Below are 16,166 nucleotides of genomic sequence, written 5' to 3' on the forward strand. Positions count from 1 at the left end.
CCCACTTTTTGCTTTGCAGCTGCTTTAAAGCATCTTCCAGAGGAGTTTTTGATAAGACAGTCTATTGTAATCAGGTCAGCCCTGACAATGGGGGAGAATGCATCTGACTCCATTGATATCAGAAGGCTAATTAATTATTATGCTATATTATTCTATACTATATTACACTATATTACATTACATTTAATCTGAATCTGCACAAAGCACTCAGCTCAACTGCGCAGAATCTCGTGACTGTCAGCCAACAGTCCCAACAAACACTTTTTGGCCCTGATAAGCCAAGGAAAAAGCCACCATCATTCTGGGTAAACAATCTCCATATTGCATTCTACTTTGGCGCAGCACAGGCACAGCAAATGAGATAAGAATTGTTTTGATCATTCTTTTCTCTGCTTCTCTCACTGCTTCTCTCAGGTTCAGAGAATGTGCGTCCCACAATAGTCCTTGTGCCGTGCCTGGGTTTGATCTCCAGCTCAGCACACAGTGTATTTCATGAGCGTGACCAAGCATTGCCAAGGGCTGTTTGGGCACAGGGGCTGTGCTGGGGCCTCGTGCATCCCCAGCTGGGCTTTTCTGGGCTGGGTGCTCCCTTCCCTGGGCTCTGCCCTGGCCAAGTTTCCTGGCACACAAGCAGTGGTGCTGGCCCCTTTCAAGGCAGCACTGTGCCTGTGAGCATCAAGGAGCAATTTCTGCTGGTGGGAACAATGGGTGATGTGGGTCTTGCTGCAAATTTTGGATGGTGCTCTGTGGTGATGCAGCCCCTTGCAGGCCACTCTCCACACAGCTCTTGGGTTTGGGGTGGCAGGGTGTCTCCCAAAACCTGCATCAGTTCTCTCTCCTACTTTACAGTGCAGCCTTCAGACATTTCTAAGGGCAAAAGCAAAGGTTTCTGTGCAGGAAGATGAATTAACAAAGCAAAGGCTGGGGTCAGAGCATGAAACCAGCCTCAGCACAAGGGAAGTGTTAGGCTTAATTCTCATGGGTTATCAGCACCTTGGCAAGATGCTTTAACAATGTCTATAGAACACCCTGAGGAATTCAGGGTTTAACTGCTGCAGCAAGAGCCTGCTTCACTAATCAGACAATTTAATCCCATTTACAGTGTAATATATATTAATAAAAAAGAAAAGAAATTAAAGATACCCAAGGGATTCTTCAGCACAGCATTATATTTTATTAAATATAACATCAAAGTTGGAAGTTACTGAGAATCAAGATAATGTGTTACACTAAATTGTGATCAAAGAAAGAGATATAATGATATAATTTTAATAATCCATAAGCAACCAAAGCTGAAACACTTTATGAGGTTAGACACATAACACAGCTGCATATATTAACTGTGGTTGTGAACTTGGATGCACATTATAATACATGTCTCTAAAAATTTTATCACATCCATATCTACTGTCCAAACTGGTAAACAAGGCTAGGGGAAAGGCTTCAAAAGGGATCTTAAACTTTTTCTACCACTAATTTTATTTAACATACCAGTGCTGCAATGAGCAATGACCAGAGAGGTTGTTTTATGTGGATAATGTATAGTCCTCTTCTGAAATGTGAGCAGCAGACATTTAAGCATAGAAATCTGAAAAAAATATGATGTCACATCCTCTTGACACTAAAAGAGTATTTGGGTAGAACCAGGAAAAAAGAAAAATTACATTCTCAAGTACAACAATTAGGTAAACACAAACATGTGAGTTTATGCCATGATATGCAATGAGAAATAAAAAGCTATTGTAGGATATGAAGTTGCCAGACTGGGTCAGGGGAATGGTTTATAACTTGACAGATTATTTTTGCTGGGAGAAAAACCTGAGTGCAGGAGACTTATCTGCCTTTGTAACTTCCTGGGGTACGTGTGTGTTGGAGCTCTGTCCTTTGGTGGGGGTCACAGCACTGTCTTCTGAGAGTTCACCCCAATCAGCCCTGGGGCTTGCGGGGCTATTTACTTTCCCTTGGATGTCTAGAGCATCCAAAAAGGCTGCAATTCTGCCTCTGATTTCTAGTTTTATATGTATTTTTTGTTATTTTCACCAAGGAACACGTCATTTGAATCAGCCACTCTCCATATCATGGCATTTGAAATGAATAAAGAGGCGCTTTTGTAGGTCTGTGCTGCAAAACCATGCAGTGCTGCTGCATCTCAAAGACATCTGTGTGTTTTGTGGAATGGGGCTGCTCTTCACCAAACAACACACGTGCTTCCATGTCCTTCTGCTAGAGTGGTTGGTTTGCACTGGAGAGAAGAGAGCAAAATAGGGAGTAATGTCTGAATTGGATGACAAAGAGAAATTAGAAAGTCTTTAGTGTTGTAAAGCAGTAAAAGATTGCTTTAGTACAAAGGCATTAGTACAATTACTGGTATACATGTTTATATATATGTATATATGGGCACAGTGTGGGAAGTCTGTAAGTCTGTGCTATGTGAGTGCATATAAAAGTGTCAGAAATATGAATTATTTTTTAAAAAATTGAGTCTCAGGGTAAAACTCTGACCTCAGTGAGTTCATTAAGTGATTAATGTCTGTGGGGCCAGCATTTGATTCTATCTGGATAATAGCACATAAAGTTTACCAATTGAAAACTATTTGGGACACACATTTTTTCTAGGCAGAACAAAATTTCCTGCCTCTGGTATTTTCAGAATCTGCCCTGTCCTCAGTCATTTGCGTAGGACTTACTCTATTTGCTCTTGTTTAGCAGCTAGTCCATTTTCATATTTTTAAACATTTCAAGAGTGAATTTGTCACTGTTTCAGAATTGCAAAGTAGCTTTTTCAACTTGCCCTTTCCAGATATGGTTCTACTAATCATTAAAATAAACTTGCTATGCTCTATCAAACTAAGTGTAGGCTTATTTATGACGCTGAGATCATAAATATTTTTGTCTCCATAAATGTTTTTTGTCTCTCCTGAATGTCTTGGTCTCCATGATGAGGCAGAAAAGTTTTGCGGTACTGGAGTGACAGGGGAAGCTGTTGGTGTCTGTGGCAAGGTCAGTGCTCTTGGGCTGCAGAGTGGCTGGGTGGGGGGAGATGGGTGATTCACCACGGGCACATAAAGCTGCTCAGCAAGAAAAAGTCTGTGCTTGTCTGTGTAACTTGCATTGAAATGGTACTGTCTGAAAAAACAAACAAATCTGTTGTCCTGACCAAGAAATTAAAGTACTTTTTTGGACAAATTAAAAAGGTGGGGAGACTTTGAGCCATCATGCTGACTGAGGCAATAAAAGCACTTGCACTTGCTTGTGCAAACTCCAGCAATGTTACAGCCCTGCAGAGCTGCCTCTGCCTGCAGCTGCATCCTTCCCCTTGTTTGGAGATGACTCAAATTGCTGGGCGGGCTGGGCAAGGAACAAAACCGACTGCTGTGGGGAGTGCAGCACAGGAGGGGAGCTTGTGTGAAACAGGGCACCCCCTGCTGCCCAGAGAGGAATCAGAATCCTTTAGGCTGCAAAAGATGGTTAATCTACACTGCCAAGTCCACAACTAAGCCTTGTTCCTAAATGGTACACCCACAGGTCTTTTAAATGCCTCCAGTGATGGTGACTCAACATCTTCCCTGGGGAATCACCCACCAGTAGCTCCACCACCAGTTTCCACTATAGCAGTGGGTACAATGCACCTTTTTACAGCACACCCCTGTAAAACACACCTTTTTACCGTGTCACCCCTGTGAAACACACCTTTTTACCGTGTCACCCCTGTAAAACACACCTTTTTACAGTACACCCCACCCAGTCAAACCTCCTGCCTCCTTAGGGAAGCCCACCTGTGGAAAACCTGATGCAATGGGAAGGAGGAAGGGACTTGGCCCAGAGAGGTCTGTCTAAGCACTGGGCACACCTTGGTTTGCATGAACGCTGATGGGGTGGCAGGACTGGTGTGTTGTCACCACGATATTTTATGAAAAATCCCTTCACCAGGATTTTTCTCCTGAGCAGCTGAGAAGCCTCAGAGAAGAAATGTGAACAATAATTATTTGATTGCTTGGAATGTGGTCTGGAGGTTGCTTACCAACAGGTTCATCTTTGATTGGTTCCATGTGAATTGTTTTTAATTAATGACCACTCCCAGTCCAGCTGTGTCAGACTTGCTGGTCAGTCGTGGGTTTTTATTATCATCCTTGTCTAGCCTTCTGATGTCTCCTTTCTCCTTCTTTAGTATAGTTTTAGCATATCATCATAATATAACATAATATAATATATATAATAAAATAGTAAATCAGCCTTCTGAGAACTTAGAGTCAATTCTCATATCTCAGCTCATCCTGGGGACCCCCACAACACTGCAACAGTGTGCCACCTCCCCAGCTGCAGGGCTCATGCACTCATGCAGGGCTCCTGCCAGGGCTCATGCCCTCCCCTCCCTCCCATGCACGGGTGCAAATGCCTGTGTGCGCTGTACACACAGTGAGTTAATGGTGAGGTGAGCTCTGTGCACCAGCCTCTCCTTATTCTTGCTCCCTCCTACAGCCCGGCAAATCCCCACCAAGCAGGAGTGGGAAGCAAGCAGGGTGCCCCCTTCCCAAGCCAGCCCAGATAAGGTGATTCCCTGGGAGGCGCAGCTTGCAGCAGCAGCATGTGGCAGCACAACCTCCGACAGTGGAAAGGTGTCAGGTCATTTTAGAGACAAGATAGGAACATTTCTTCTAGCATGGGTTGAAGTAAAATGTCATGGTATGACTTCAGCTTAATAATTATTTTAGCTCTTCAGTGTATGATAGAAGGGCAAAATATGGAACCTTTCTTTAGTGAACAGTTTCATTCCTTCAGCTGGTTTTTCCTTTGTTCTGCCTCAGTTCAGTGACAGCCGGCAGCTCAAACCTGCTTGCACGAACATGTGTTGAGGCAATCACTGTGGCTGCATCCAGCATGCTTATTCAGCTTTCTTTTAATAAATCCACTAATAGACTTTCAGAGGCAATGAAGGGAAAAGAATAATTTGGAAACAAAGCTGTTGAAAATAATACAATGCAGTAGAGAAGAATGTGATTTTGGAGGTCTCTGCAGCTGTTTTATTTCTTTAGAGGATTTTAATCAACCGGATTACACAGGGAAGCAAAGGGATTTTAAAAACAGTATGGTGATAGTCAGAAGAGAAAACAAAGGGGCATTTTCCCTTTCTCGTATCACTCACTTTTGTTTTCTCCCTTTCATGTGATTTTACAAGCAAAAATCACATATTAGCTCATTTTAATTAAAAATACGTATCATGCTAAGGTTTTCCTAGAGAAGCAATTTCAGTCTTTGACCACTCGATCATTTAATCAAAGATATCCTAAATGCTTTCAAGATTGCTGTGGCTGCACCAATCTGACTGCCATCAGTATAATGGCTTTCCCAGTGGATTGGGAAAAAAATGTGTAATTGGACATGAGCCCATCCTTTCTAGTGGGATTAGCTGCTCTGCTGCAGTCTTCCCCTAAATTTTGGGGTCTGATGTTCTTTTCTTGCTCCTTCTCTACTTACTGCTGCAAAGCAACCCTCCAATGCCATCTTTAGAGTTGAGCTGTACAGGCACAGCCAAGGAAGGAGGGAGGAGTTGCACTCCTGCAAAAAGCCTCCTTTCTGTGTCACTAGGAGCAATTGGTGTCTGGCTAAAACTGAGGGTGACCCTACACCATTCCTCACAAAAGAGAACTGTATGTAGTGGGAATTTGCCACTTGTCACTCCCAAAGGCTTTTGGATAGGTTTTTCCAACAACCTCCTCCTACCTACAGCCTCTCCCCAGTGCTGTGCATGTCAGGACCCTTAAGCAAAGGACTGGTGACATTTCCCCTGCTCCAGCAGGGTATTCTGCAAATCCCAGCTGGAGGGATGAGGCTTGGCTGCTCTCTTACCCTGCCCTGTGCTCACCCAGCTCCCACAGCACTTCCCACAGGCCAGGCCAGCCTCTCACCCCAGGGCAGACACTGAGTGGCTTCCCCATGGTCACCAAAGGGCCTTCAGGCACCCCTGTGAGCAAACAACCACAGAAACCTTGGAAGATGTGGGACTTCATGGGCAGCCTTGCTCTCTGACTCCTTTTATAGGTGAAAGAGTATTTGGTGCCTTCTGTCCAGAGCCCAGAGATGTCCCTGTACTCACCCTTTTTGCTCTGTAATGTGTTAGATGGAGAAATTTAGGTCAAAATTTAGCTTTGTCTTTTCTGTCAATAATAATGGTTCCCTAACTAGTCTTTCCAACCCTCCCCCAGTGTCAAAAATTTTAGAGCCTAACTTTTAGTTGACTGGCATTGGCAAAGTTATTCAAGTGTTTACGTTGCCAAAAGCAAAGGAGTTCCAAGAGAGGAATGCTTAACTTGGGTGGGGGAAGACCTGCATCAGCACAGAGACCACAGGCACGCTGTTCTGTCAGGACCCAGGACATTCCTCTGGCTGCCCTGGGTGATTCGAGACCCTGGCAAGGGGCTCAGAGACCTTGGCACAGAGTCAAAAACACCTGTGCCTTCAATTTTAGTCCAGGGAAACAATTATCGACTTTGTCTGTAGATTTACAAGCCACAAGAGTTTGAGTAGAATGATAGTTAATTTGTCACAGGGTGAAAAAGTAGAATTTTGGGGTTTTAGAATAGGAGTTCAAGAGGCAAGATGGAGGAATCTGGGTGTGTCATGTCCTTCTTCTCCTTCTTGTCCTCCATCTTCTGCTGTGATGGTGACACTTCTGGATTGGTTTAGAGTAGAGACAGACTGTCTAACATTATTGTAAATAAAGTACACCTAGTTCTTAGTATAAAAAGTTAACACCACCCCAAGGGCAGACGCTGTGCCACGTCCAACCCGACCAGGACAGATCTCAGCAGGTCAGAGAAAGAATGTCATAGATAAGAAAAAATAAACAACCTTGAAAAGCAGAACTGACGAATCTCAACTTCTTTGGTCGCAGTGCTGGGAAACAAAAGACTTTCTAATACCTTGGGGGTCATCTCAATCACAGGAACCCAAGACTGTTCCCCTTCTCCCAGCCCTGTGCCAAGTCCAGGTCACCAGCAGCTGATGTGGCAGCACCTAAGTCCTGACCAAATTCCAGGACAAAGGAGAGCCCAAGGGATGCTTTAGCTGGAGAGAGATGATTTCACAAGTGAAAATACCGGTTTCCATAATGGCTGATGTGGGTTTGATTCCTGTTGTGGAAAGCTTTCATTTTAAGGCATTTCCAGATCAGTTTGTTGGGCTCATGTTATATCAGGTGACAGCTCAGGAAACGAAGACAGATCAGGCAGAATTGAAGGTGACAGGTCCTTCTCTTGGGATGATTGAGTGAAATGTCCTTGGTGTCAAGAGGACAGTGAGGGGAAAGAAAGAACAAAACCACTGAATGTTTCCTCATCAAAGTTAAATTTCCCAGGATATCAAAGGACACATGAAGAATGCCTAAGATTTGCTTGGTTCTGCTGGTGCAGAGGTGGACATCACCACAAATACAATTATTTATAAGGAACATTTACTTCCAAAAAGAGCTGGCTTTGGTATATGTGAATATAGAAATATTTTCCAAATAATTCTTGCAGGAATTAACTAACCATAATTATGTAGTGCAGGAACTACAAAAGCCCTGCTCCCCGTGTGCAGACAACATGTATGAAGTAAGATTCAAGTGTGATAAAACAGAGATGTGAAACTGTGATAGAGATCTTAAATGTTTAAATGCAAGAGGGCAGAAGCCAAAATACCACATGAAATGAGAAACAGAAAGGTGATTCTCAAGCTGATGTGGGAAGAAGCTTCAGGAGCTGGAAAAAACATGCATGATGTAGGAAATGAAGGAGGTAATAGCCCCATTATCCCATTGGAGCATTTCACAGGAGCAATGTACAGCAGTGCAAGACGGGATGGATAAATGGACAGCTTCAAAGCAATGCCCCATTTGCCATTTTAAGCTGTAACACAGCTGAAAACCTGTTGCCTCAGATCCCTGCCATGGAAAAAGAAATGTGCCTGAAGGCAGGGACTAAAGGAGGAGCCAGGCTGGCTCTGGGCATTACTATACCAAGCAGCAGATGTGTGACTAGGTGTGTGCTTTGTTTTGTGGAAAATGAAGTGAAACTGGAACACTTTCCTTATGCATCAGGGCAAAAAGTTCAAAAGAAAAAGAGATAAAACATTTACCATCAAAGGGAAGAGGAGATAATTTTGGCAAGACAGCTGATATGAACTCTACTCTTAGCTCTACAGTGACAACCTCAGTCTGGAAAGTTACTTGAAAAAAAGGCAAAAGTCCAGTCCTCCTTTGATAGCTACTGTTTTCTCTTTCTGCTATTTTCATACCTGATATACTTAATGAGAAAATGTCAAAAATTTCTCATAGCAAAGACAGTGAATGTGTTGAACCCTCTGTAACAGCATAGTTCACAAGAAATATGAAAATTAGTACCTGGCAGCAAACTAAAATCTTCAAAGAAAAGATTGAAAACACATTTCATCTTCTATGGTTTTAATATTTGCATGTTGGAAATACTGTAGCCTTTCATTGTGAAGACTAAGAGGACACTCCTATTGTTTTCCAAAATTTTATTTGCACCAAGATTCTCCTAGGAAGTCCTGAGAGAGCAAGGATTTGAAGGACACAGTGATTTGTCCCTTGAGCATGTACTCAACCATGGATTTTTTTTCTTTTTTTTGGAGCTGCCTGACATCTTTCCAAACAATGATGTTTCATACTTGACAGAAGTGGTAGCACTCCCAAACATCGGCATTCAATTCTGGGCAGCTTAATTAATTAAGTGCTTATCTTAATGTGCCATGGGAAGAAAACCCAAAAGTTTTCTTAGTGGAAATAGATATAATGTGCTGACGGAGTGTTAAAATACAATTGGTAATTAGTGTGCACTGAGAGTTAAAAATATAGAGCAAGAGTCAGAATTTGGGAAAGGATTTGAGCTGCACAGTAACAGAAGAGAACAATGGTTTTTCTTTCTCTGATGTTTCTTATAAGATGAATGTTCTATGAGCTGTTTTCTTTGAGGATTTGAAATCTTCCATGGAGGGTTGGCATCTGGAAATTGTCCCTTTCCATCTGGTTGCTGCTCCCAAGTCTTGAAAGATTTAGATGTATTTGGCTATTTCCCTTGTGTGAATGGCTCCAGTGAGTTCTCCCTCAGAGTTTTTCTTACTACCAATGGGATGAATTTATCTAATTTACTGTAATATAAGAAACCAGGGAGATACCAGAAAAGCAGCTGGAGTTTAAATTAGGAAGGGAGGTGAAGGACAAGAAGGGCTTCTATAGCAGAATTGGAAAAGGAGAACTAAAGAAATTGTGAGCCTGCTGCTAAGAACAGCTAGAGATTGAGGGACAAAGGACATGGAAAAGTGGAGGAGGTTGGTGCCTTTTTGCCTCTTTTGCTGTGCAAGACTGCCTTCAGGCTCTGCTGCTACTGAGGCTGGCTGCAGTCTCCTCTGCAGCAATACCCAGAGGAGAGGAAGGCACAGTAAGGGAGCATTCAGGTAAGCTGGGCACATGGAAGCCAGATGGTCCAGAAGGGATGTCTCTGGGAGCCCCAGAGGAGTGGGCCAGCATCACTATGTGGCTGCTCTATGGCAGCTTTGATGGGCATGACAGAGTTTATGGAGTGAGGCTTTTGGAGGTCCTGTCCTGGTGCTTGAATGTCAGAAGGGTGACTGGGAGCAGCCTGCATGGAGTCACCAGCAGCACGTTGTGCCTGGTGAAACTGATTGCCTTGTGTGACCAGACAGATGACTCACAGTGAGGAGAGAGTGCTGGATGCTGTGTATTCTGACTTTAGCAAAGCCTTTGGTGTGGTTTCCCACAGTATCTTGGTAGCCAAATTGGTGAGATATGTTTGGCTAAGTGGACAATAAGCAATAAGGTGAATGGATAATTGCCTGTATATGTCTTAAAGGATTTTAATCAATAGTATAATGCGCACCTAGTTGGTGGTCACTGTGAAGTCTTCAGGGACTCATATTTGGGACAGGACTGTTTGATATCTTTAAATTACCTGGATGATAGCACAGTGTGCACTACTCAGAAAATTCACAGCTGATACCAAGTTGTGCAGAGGGAGATCTTGCTAGACTGGAGCAATGCATTGATTGGACCCTCATGAAGCTGAGTAAAGGGAAATGCAAAATCCTGCACATGGGAAAGGAGAATCCCTGCAACCATCTGGGCCAGGGACTTGGTGGTTAGCAGGCAACCTTGCAAAAAGGGAGCTATCAGTTTGGTGCTACAAGTTAAATATCAGTGAGCAGTGTTTCTCTGTGGCAAAGGCAGCCAATCACATCCTGCACAGTTTTAGCAAAACCATACCCAGGGAGTCCAAGGAAATGACTATTCCCATGTATTTGGCATTTATGAGGTTGTGCTGAAAGTTCTGCATCCAGTTTTGGGCTCCCCACTACAAGAAAGATACAGACCTTCTTGGGCAAGTTCAGCTCCAATCCCACGATGTTCATGGGGCAGGAGTACCTGATATAAAGGAAAGACCATGGGGATTGTTTTTTTCAGCAGAATAAAAGGCAAAGGGGAGAGTCCATAGCAATTTAATGGGAGGGTGTAGAGAAGACGGATCCAAACTCTGCTCATAGGGGTGCAGTGAAAAGAGGCAACAGACAGAAACAGGGATAAGAAAAATTATGAAAAAATACTAGGACGAAATCTTCAGTGTAAGGAAGGTCAAACAATGACACAAATGCCAATGCAGACTGTGGAGTCTCCATCCCAGGAAATACTCAAGCTCAAGAGGAGGCACCCAAGGCAACCTGCTCTGGCTGCCAGGCTTCTAGTGGGAAGGGGACTGGAGACTGCCAGAGTTCTCCTCAACCTGGAATACTCTGCAATTCTCTGGCAGTGTTAATCCTGTAATAGCAACACTGTGTGAAACTCGAAGATGGTGGATTAGAGACCACGATAAAAGCAACTGTTTTGGTTAGCCAGCCTAGGTATGGGGATGTAGAGAACATCTGAGATGCAAGGGCAGACAGAAGAGCACTTTGGGATTTGTCTGATATGGTGAGCCAGTCATGCAAGAGCTGGGGGAAGGAACTGCTGTAGGGGCCAAACATGATGATTGTGAAGATATTAAGAGCCTGATGGAAAATCCTGACTCGTTGCATGGTAAATGCTGTTCATATCAAATTACAAGTGAGAAATGGGAGAGAGATCAGCATTTCATGGCTGATAACTGTTTCCAAAATGAGCTAGACTGAGTGCCACATCCAATGCTCCAGAGCTGTGAAAGCAGCTCAACCTGAGACCTCAGCAATACCTTTGAGAAAAGGCTGGTGGTTCTTTCAGCTGTTCTCCTGTACAAATTGCTCCTGAAAAAAAACAAAGTGAAAAATCTTAAAAGATGTCTTATTTAGTGAAATAAATCTTCAGAGCTGTCACTTGAACAACAATGATTTTTAAACTGACTTTGAACAAAGAGTTTGTGTGACTATTCATTGTGAACTGACTGTAGTCAGTGGCTTGCTCACTCTAGCTGTAGCTCAGATGTTTGCCTTGTATGCGCAGCATGACACCCAGCCTGTTCTCAGTGGCCCAAATTCATAGTGCTGATCCTCTTTTTTCAGTGACAGGCTCTAATTAGTACTGCATTTCTCCAAAAATGCATTTTTCTTCATTTACAGAATAAAATAATTAATTCTGGGAATTAATTTTCATGATAAAAAGTAATATTTCAACATATTATTAGTTATTATCTAAAGAATGGCTGGCAGCCTCATGTTACAGGCTAGTTTTTCCTGGTTATGACTTGCAAAATTCTTTTCTGAGAGAGGCTGCTAATGTACTCTGGCCATTACCACATACCTAATAATTGCAAAGAATATAACTACCTGAATTCAGGATTTTCCTTAGTAAAATTGGTGTTCTCAGAGTTCTGAAAGGTCTGTGTCAAATGGAATCCTAGAATGCTTCTCCACAAACCCATTTCTAGCAGCAAGCTCACAATGCTGTTTCTGTCTCTGCTGACACATATTGATTCTAAGTTTTCACGACAGAGATAATGGCTTTGCTAATGGCACAGTAAGCATCACAATTTACATCGGCCATAAATCATCAAGTATCTCAAGAGCATATAATCTACCATGAATGAGCTGAGTCATAAATTGTGTCCCTGTTACATTTGTGTCAGTCCAGCCAATCTATATCACTTATCTCTCCCTAGCCTACACATTTCGAAGTGCTACAGGCCAGGGGAAAAAAAAAAGACAACAGATAACTCTAGAAATTGATTTTCAGACATGTAACAACACATCTAAGAAAGGTCAGCAAGTAAACTCCTTCCTGGGGTTGTTGGCAAAATAAAGTAAAATTGACACAAACTAAAAAGAAAAGGATGACAGTAAATTTATCTATCTTCCCCCTGGCTTTCAAGTATACCTGTGGCCTCATCATTTAGGAGGAAAGACATGGAACCCAGAGAGCACCACACACATGGACAGTGCATTAAACTGGAATTTTTGTCCTTCCTCAGGAGCAGGTGGCTTTGCCAGCTGCAGAAATGGTGCGGCACTTTCCCAGCCTGCTGTGGAAAAGCTCTTCACAGGCAGGCGAGGAGTTAATTTGAATGATGCTCTCTCTGCTCCCTGCCAGGAAGATGAGCCTCCCTGGCCAGGGCAGAGGGCAGAGTGACCTGCTGCTGCAGGGGACACAAATGCGGTCTCAATTTTACATAACTGCTTTAAAAAATTTAAGCTGTCATGCTTCAAGACACAAGGACTTGACTGAATGGAGGGAGCAACCCTTGGCCAGTTTTCCACTAATCTCTGTCCTGACTGCTGTGCATTTTATCCGTGTCTGACATTGACAAATGCAGTGGTTGTAAAAGCCTTCAGCAAAAGGAAAAGATTGAGGTAGGCAAGCAAATTAACACAAAGTTTAGCCTCAAGCTGTTCTCTGCTAAATGTTTTCCTGGCATTCTTTCTGCTGGGGCAGTGCTGCTTTGAGACTCAGGACTGTCTCTGTGATGTGCTCTGCCATGTGGGCTTTTAAATAAGCTGATGTCTAGTCAGACTCTGGTTTTGTCTCCCATGAGCACCAGTAGTTGTGAACACTTGCCAGGGTTTCTCTTCAGACCTTCAAAATTTGTGCCTAAATTTGTCTTAGTACATAGATTGTATCTTGTCAAAGTCACACTGGGCTCTTGGATAGTTCAGCTTGGGGGAAAACAGATCAGTCTGCTGGATGGTTTATCAGGTCTGAAAAAATGGATTGCTCTCTTTTTGAGGGTTTATACAGGGCCTTGGTGAAATCAGCAATGCAAGCCTAGTTGTGCTGATCATGGAATCATGGATTGGTTTGGGTTGGAAGGGGCCTTAAGCATCCCTTAGTTCCACACCCCTCCCCAGGGAGCCAGGAGCAGAAGCCAGCCTGACTGCATGAGATGCAAAACATTTGGCATGAATAACATGAAGTGAGTCTACAGAGCAGGCAGCTGCAGTAGTGCCTTTCAGCAGAGCTTGAATGGCAATGCAGAGTATTTTTAAATGTTTTGATATCTCTCTTAGGCCAGGAAAACCCAACAGATCACCCCACCCATGTTGCAGAAAAACTTTCAGCTGATTGTGGAGGATCCTCATTTCAGCTAGCAGGCTCCACAATGCCTTCAGCTAACTCTAACCTTGACAGGAACTGAAATAAGATATTTTGCAGGATAGGTATTCACAAATGACTGTTCTATCTCTTGATCTTTGCAAGTACCTCATTTTATTTAGAAGTATTGCTAATGAAAGTTGGAGCTGTTGCCACAGATGGTGACCACGAAAAATTTACAAATAACAACACTGACATAAATTAAATTGTTGAATAGTGAAACAATGGGCTAACTTTTTGCAATGTCCTTTGCTAAGACTCAGCAAAGCCATGAGAACCCCAGGTTAACCTGAGTTCCCCAAAGTCATCATAAGATCCTTTTCTACTCTGACCAGAGAAGCACAAGCCAACATATGGAATTTTCTTATTTTATGTAATGCAGACAATTAAGCAAAAATTAAATTCTGAAGACAAAAGTAAGCACGAAATCTATAAATTCCCTTCACATTGGACCTGTGTAGTCATTTTTTTGATATTGAAGACATTTCACAGAAGTTTTGTTTATTTTTTACTTAAACTGTGCCCATATGAAGCCTGCTGTCAAGCACAGGATTCCTGGAAACAACAATTACTAGCTAGAATGCCTTCACATTCACAAAAATGTCATGTTGGAGTTTTCTGCCCTGCTGTGTATGTTCCATTTTAGAGTAATAACTCATTTTCTTTGTAGGTGAATAATATATGATCTTTAATATTTGAATAGCCCCTCACACTGTAAAATAAAGTACATTTTGAAATGTTTTACTCTTAAATAATACTATAATTAGTATGTGTTTCATTAGAAAGTGTCTCAAGAACCTTCCTATTCCTTTTCCTAAGGAGCATTCAATCAAATTCAGTTATTCTGGGGCTAGAACATGGGAACTACTGTGATAAGTTTATGATGCAGTGTGCTTGCTGTGGAATGGGATCATCCTGCTCCATAGAAAGCCACAAATAATTAAATAGAACTGGTCTCTTCATAAAATGCTTTTCATCTATGAAACATTGTACAGAAGTTTCTCCTTTCTTCTCTGAGCATTTGAAAAGAACTAAAACTCTTTTATTTTCTTTTTCTCCAGAAAGATTGTTTTAGGCATAGGCTATATTTCAGCAAAAAAAATTCATAAAGAAAATAAAAAATGTTTTTTAATAGCTGCTACCTCTTTTTGTTTCATCTTCAAAGTCAAATATTTTGCTGTGGGCCCTTTACCCAAAGACTGCTATGATAAATAATAGATGCTATACTATTTGTAAAATGTTCTTTTTATTTCAACAAATCCTGCCCTTTTCTAATATTAAGAAATCACTGTGGTTGGTATCTAAAAGTATTTTTCAGCACAAGAAAAATGATCTTCACTTTCCTTTACTCATTTGCTCTTGACTAAACTTTATGGGTACATTTCAGCTGAAAAGAAATTAATACCATGATTGGGGCTCCCCTGATATCACTGCAGAGCTGTGGGTGGGAGGAGGGGAGGAGAGAAAGGCATGATTGCCTCTCTATAAATAGAGCATTCTCTGCACATCACCAATTCTGCACAGATGTCTGTCAATGACATAGATGCTGCTTCAGAAATTACCTAAACAGCTGCATTCCAGGCAGAGAGGAGATAATTAACAAATGGGTTTGGGTTGCAGAAACATTTCATTTGGTGACAGCTGTTTGGATACAGTCTTACTTTTTATTTATTGAATAAATGCTCTTAATCTGATTTCCTTCTATTATTTGCCAGAAGAACATAAGTAATTATTTTCTAGGTGAATGTGTTTATATCACAATCTAAGAGTCAATCATTTATTATTTTACTAGGAGAAAATAGATGCCTTTTAAGTACTGTTTGACTAACCACAGACCCACTCCCTGGGCAAAGGACATGCACAATATTTGATGAGGGAATATATAAAATCTGAAACAGAGGGACTGCTTTCCAAGAAGAGGACAGACTTCTCAGGGAGAGCTTTTCCAGGAGAGTGTTGGCCCACCTCTTAGAAATGTCCCTTTTAGGGATGTATACTCAACTTTCCAAGTTTCCAAACCCAAAGTAAATTTCCTTCTGGAAATTCACAGGTAAATGAACAAGTCCTAGATTTTTATATAAATACTTTTGCCTAGAAAAGAATTCTTTACATAATAACAAACTGCTGGATAACCTGGGGGAACATGAGACAAATTCAATATCCAGGATTATGCAGTCAGATTAGGTAACATCCTTGTGCCTCCTTGTCTTAAAACCTATACATCCTCAATAATTCCCTGGATAACTTTCAGATTTTGGTAAGGAGTACCACCATGTCCTGTTTAAAACAAGTTGAAATACCATGGATAAGGGTTTACCTTGCTTGGTAGTTCCCTCTCATGTCTCCCACTGAAACAAACCTGGAGCTCTCCTAAAGGGACTAGGATTGCGCAATTTATTTTTGCAGCTATTTCAAAAATATTTGAAATATTTTTCTTTTTCCCTGCTTTGCTAAATAATCTGCGTGGCTGTTCCAGATCAGGTGGCATTAACAGGGGGCTAGGGTGAAGGAGACAAGGCAAGGGGAACTGGAAAGGCATTTCAGGGAGCGTGGGGAGTGAGGCAAGTGCAGTGGGAAGGAAGCGGCTGCTGTGATTTAA

General features: G+C 42.1%; 1 long non-coding RNA gene across 1 annotated transcript; it reads right to left on the minus strand.

Moving 5' to 3' along the window:
- Window positions 1-1,151: 1,151 nt before the first annotated feature.
- LOC115948321 lies at window positions 1,152-11,295 on the minus strand. Its single transcript, XR_004082151.1, has 2 exons — window positions 11,238-11,295; window positions 1,152-2,242 (listed from the first exon to the last, which is right to left on the minus strand). It is a non-coding gene; the product is annotated as an uncharacterized LOC115948321 (long non-coding RNA).
- Window positions 11,296-16,166: the final 4,871 nt, after the last annotated feature.

The sequence above is a fragment of the Geospiza fortis genome, unplaced genomic scaffold (genome assembly GCF_000277835.1).
Source record: "Geospiza fortis unplaced genomic scaffold, GeoFor_1.0 scaffold161, whole genome shotgun sequence".
NCBI classification, from domain to species: Eukaryota; Metazoa; Chordata; class Aves; order Passeriformes; family Thraupidae; genus Geospiza; species Geospiza fortis.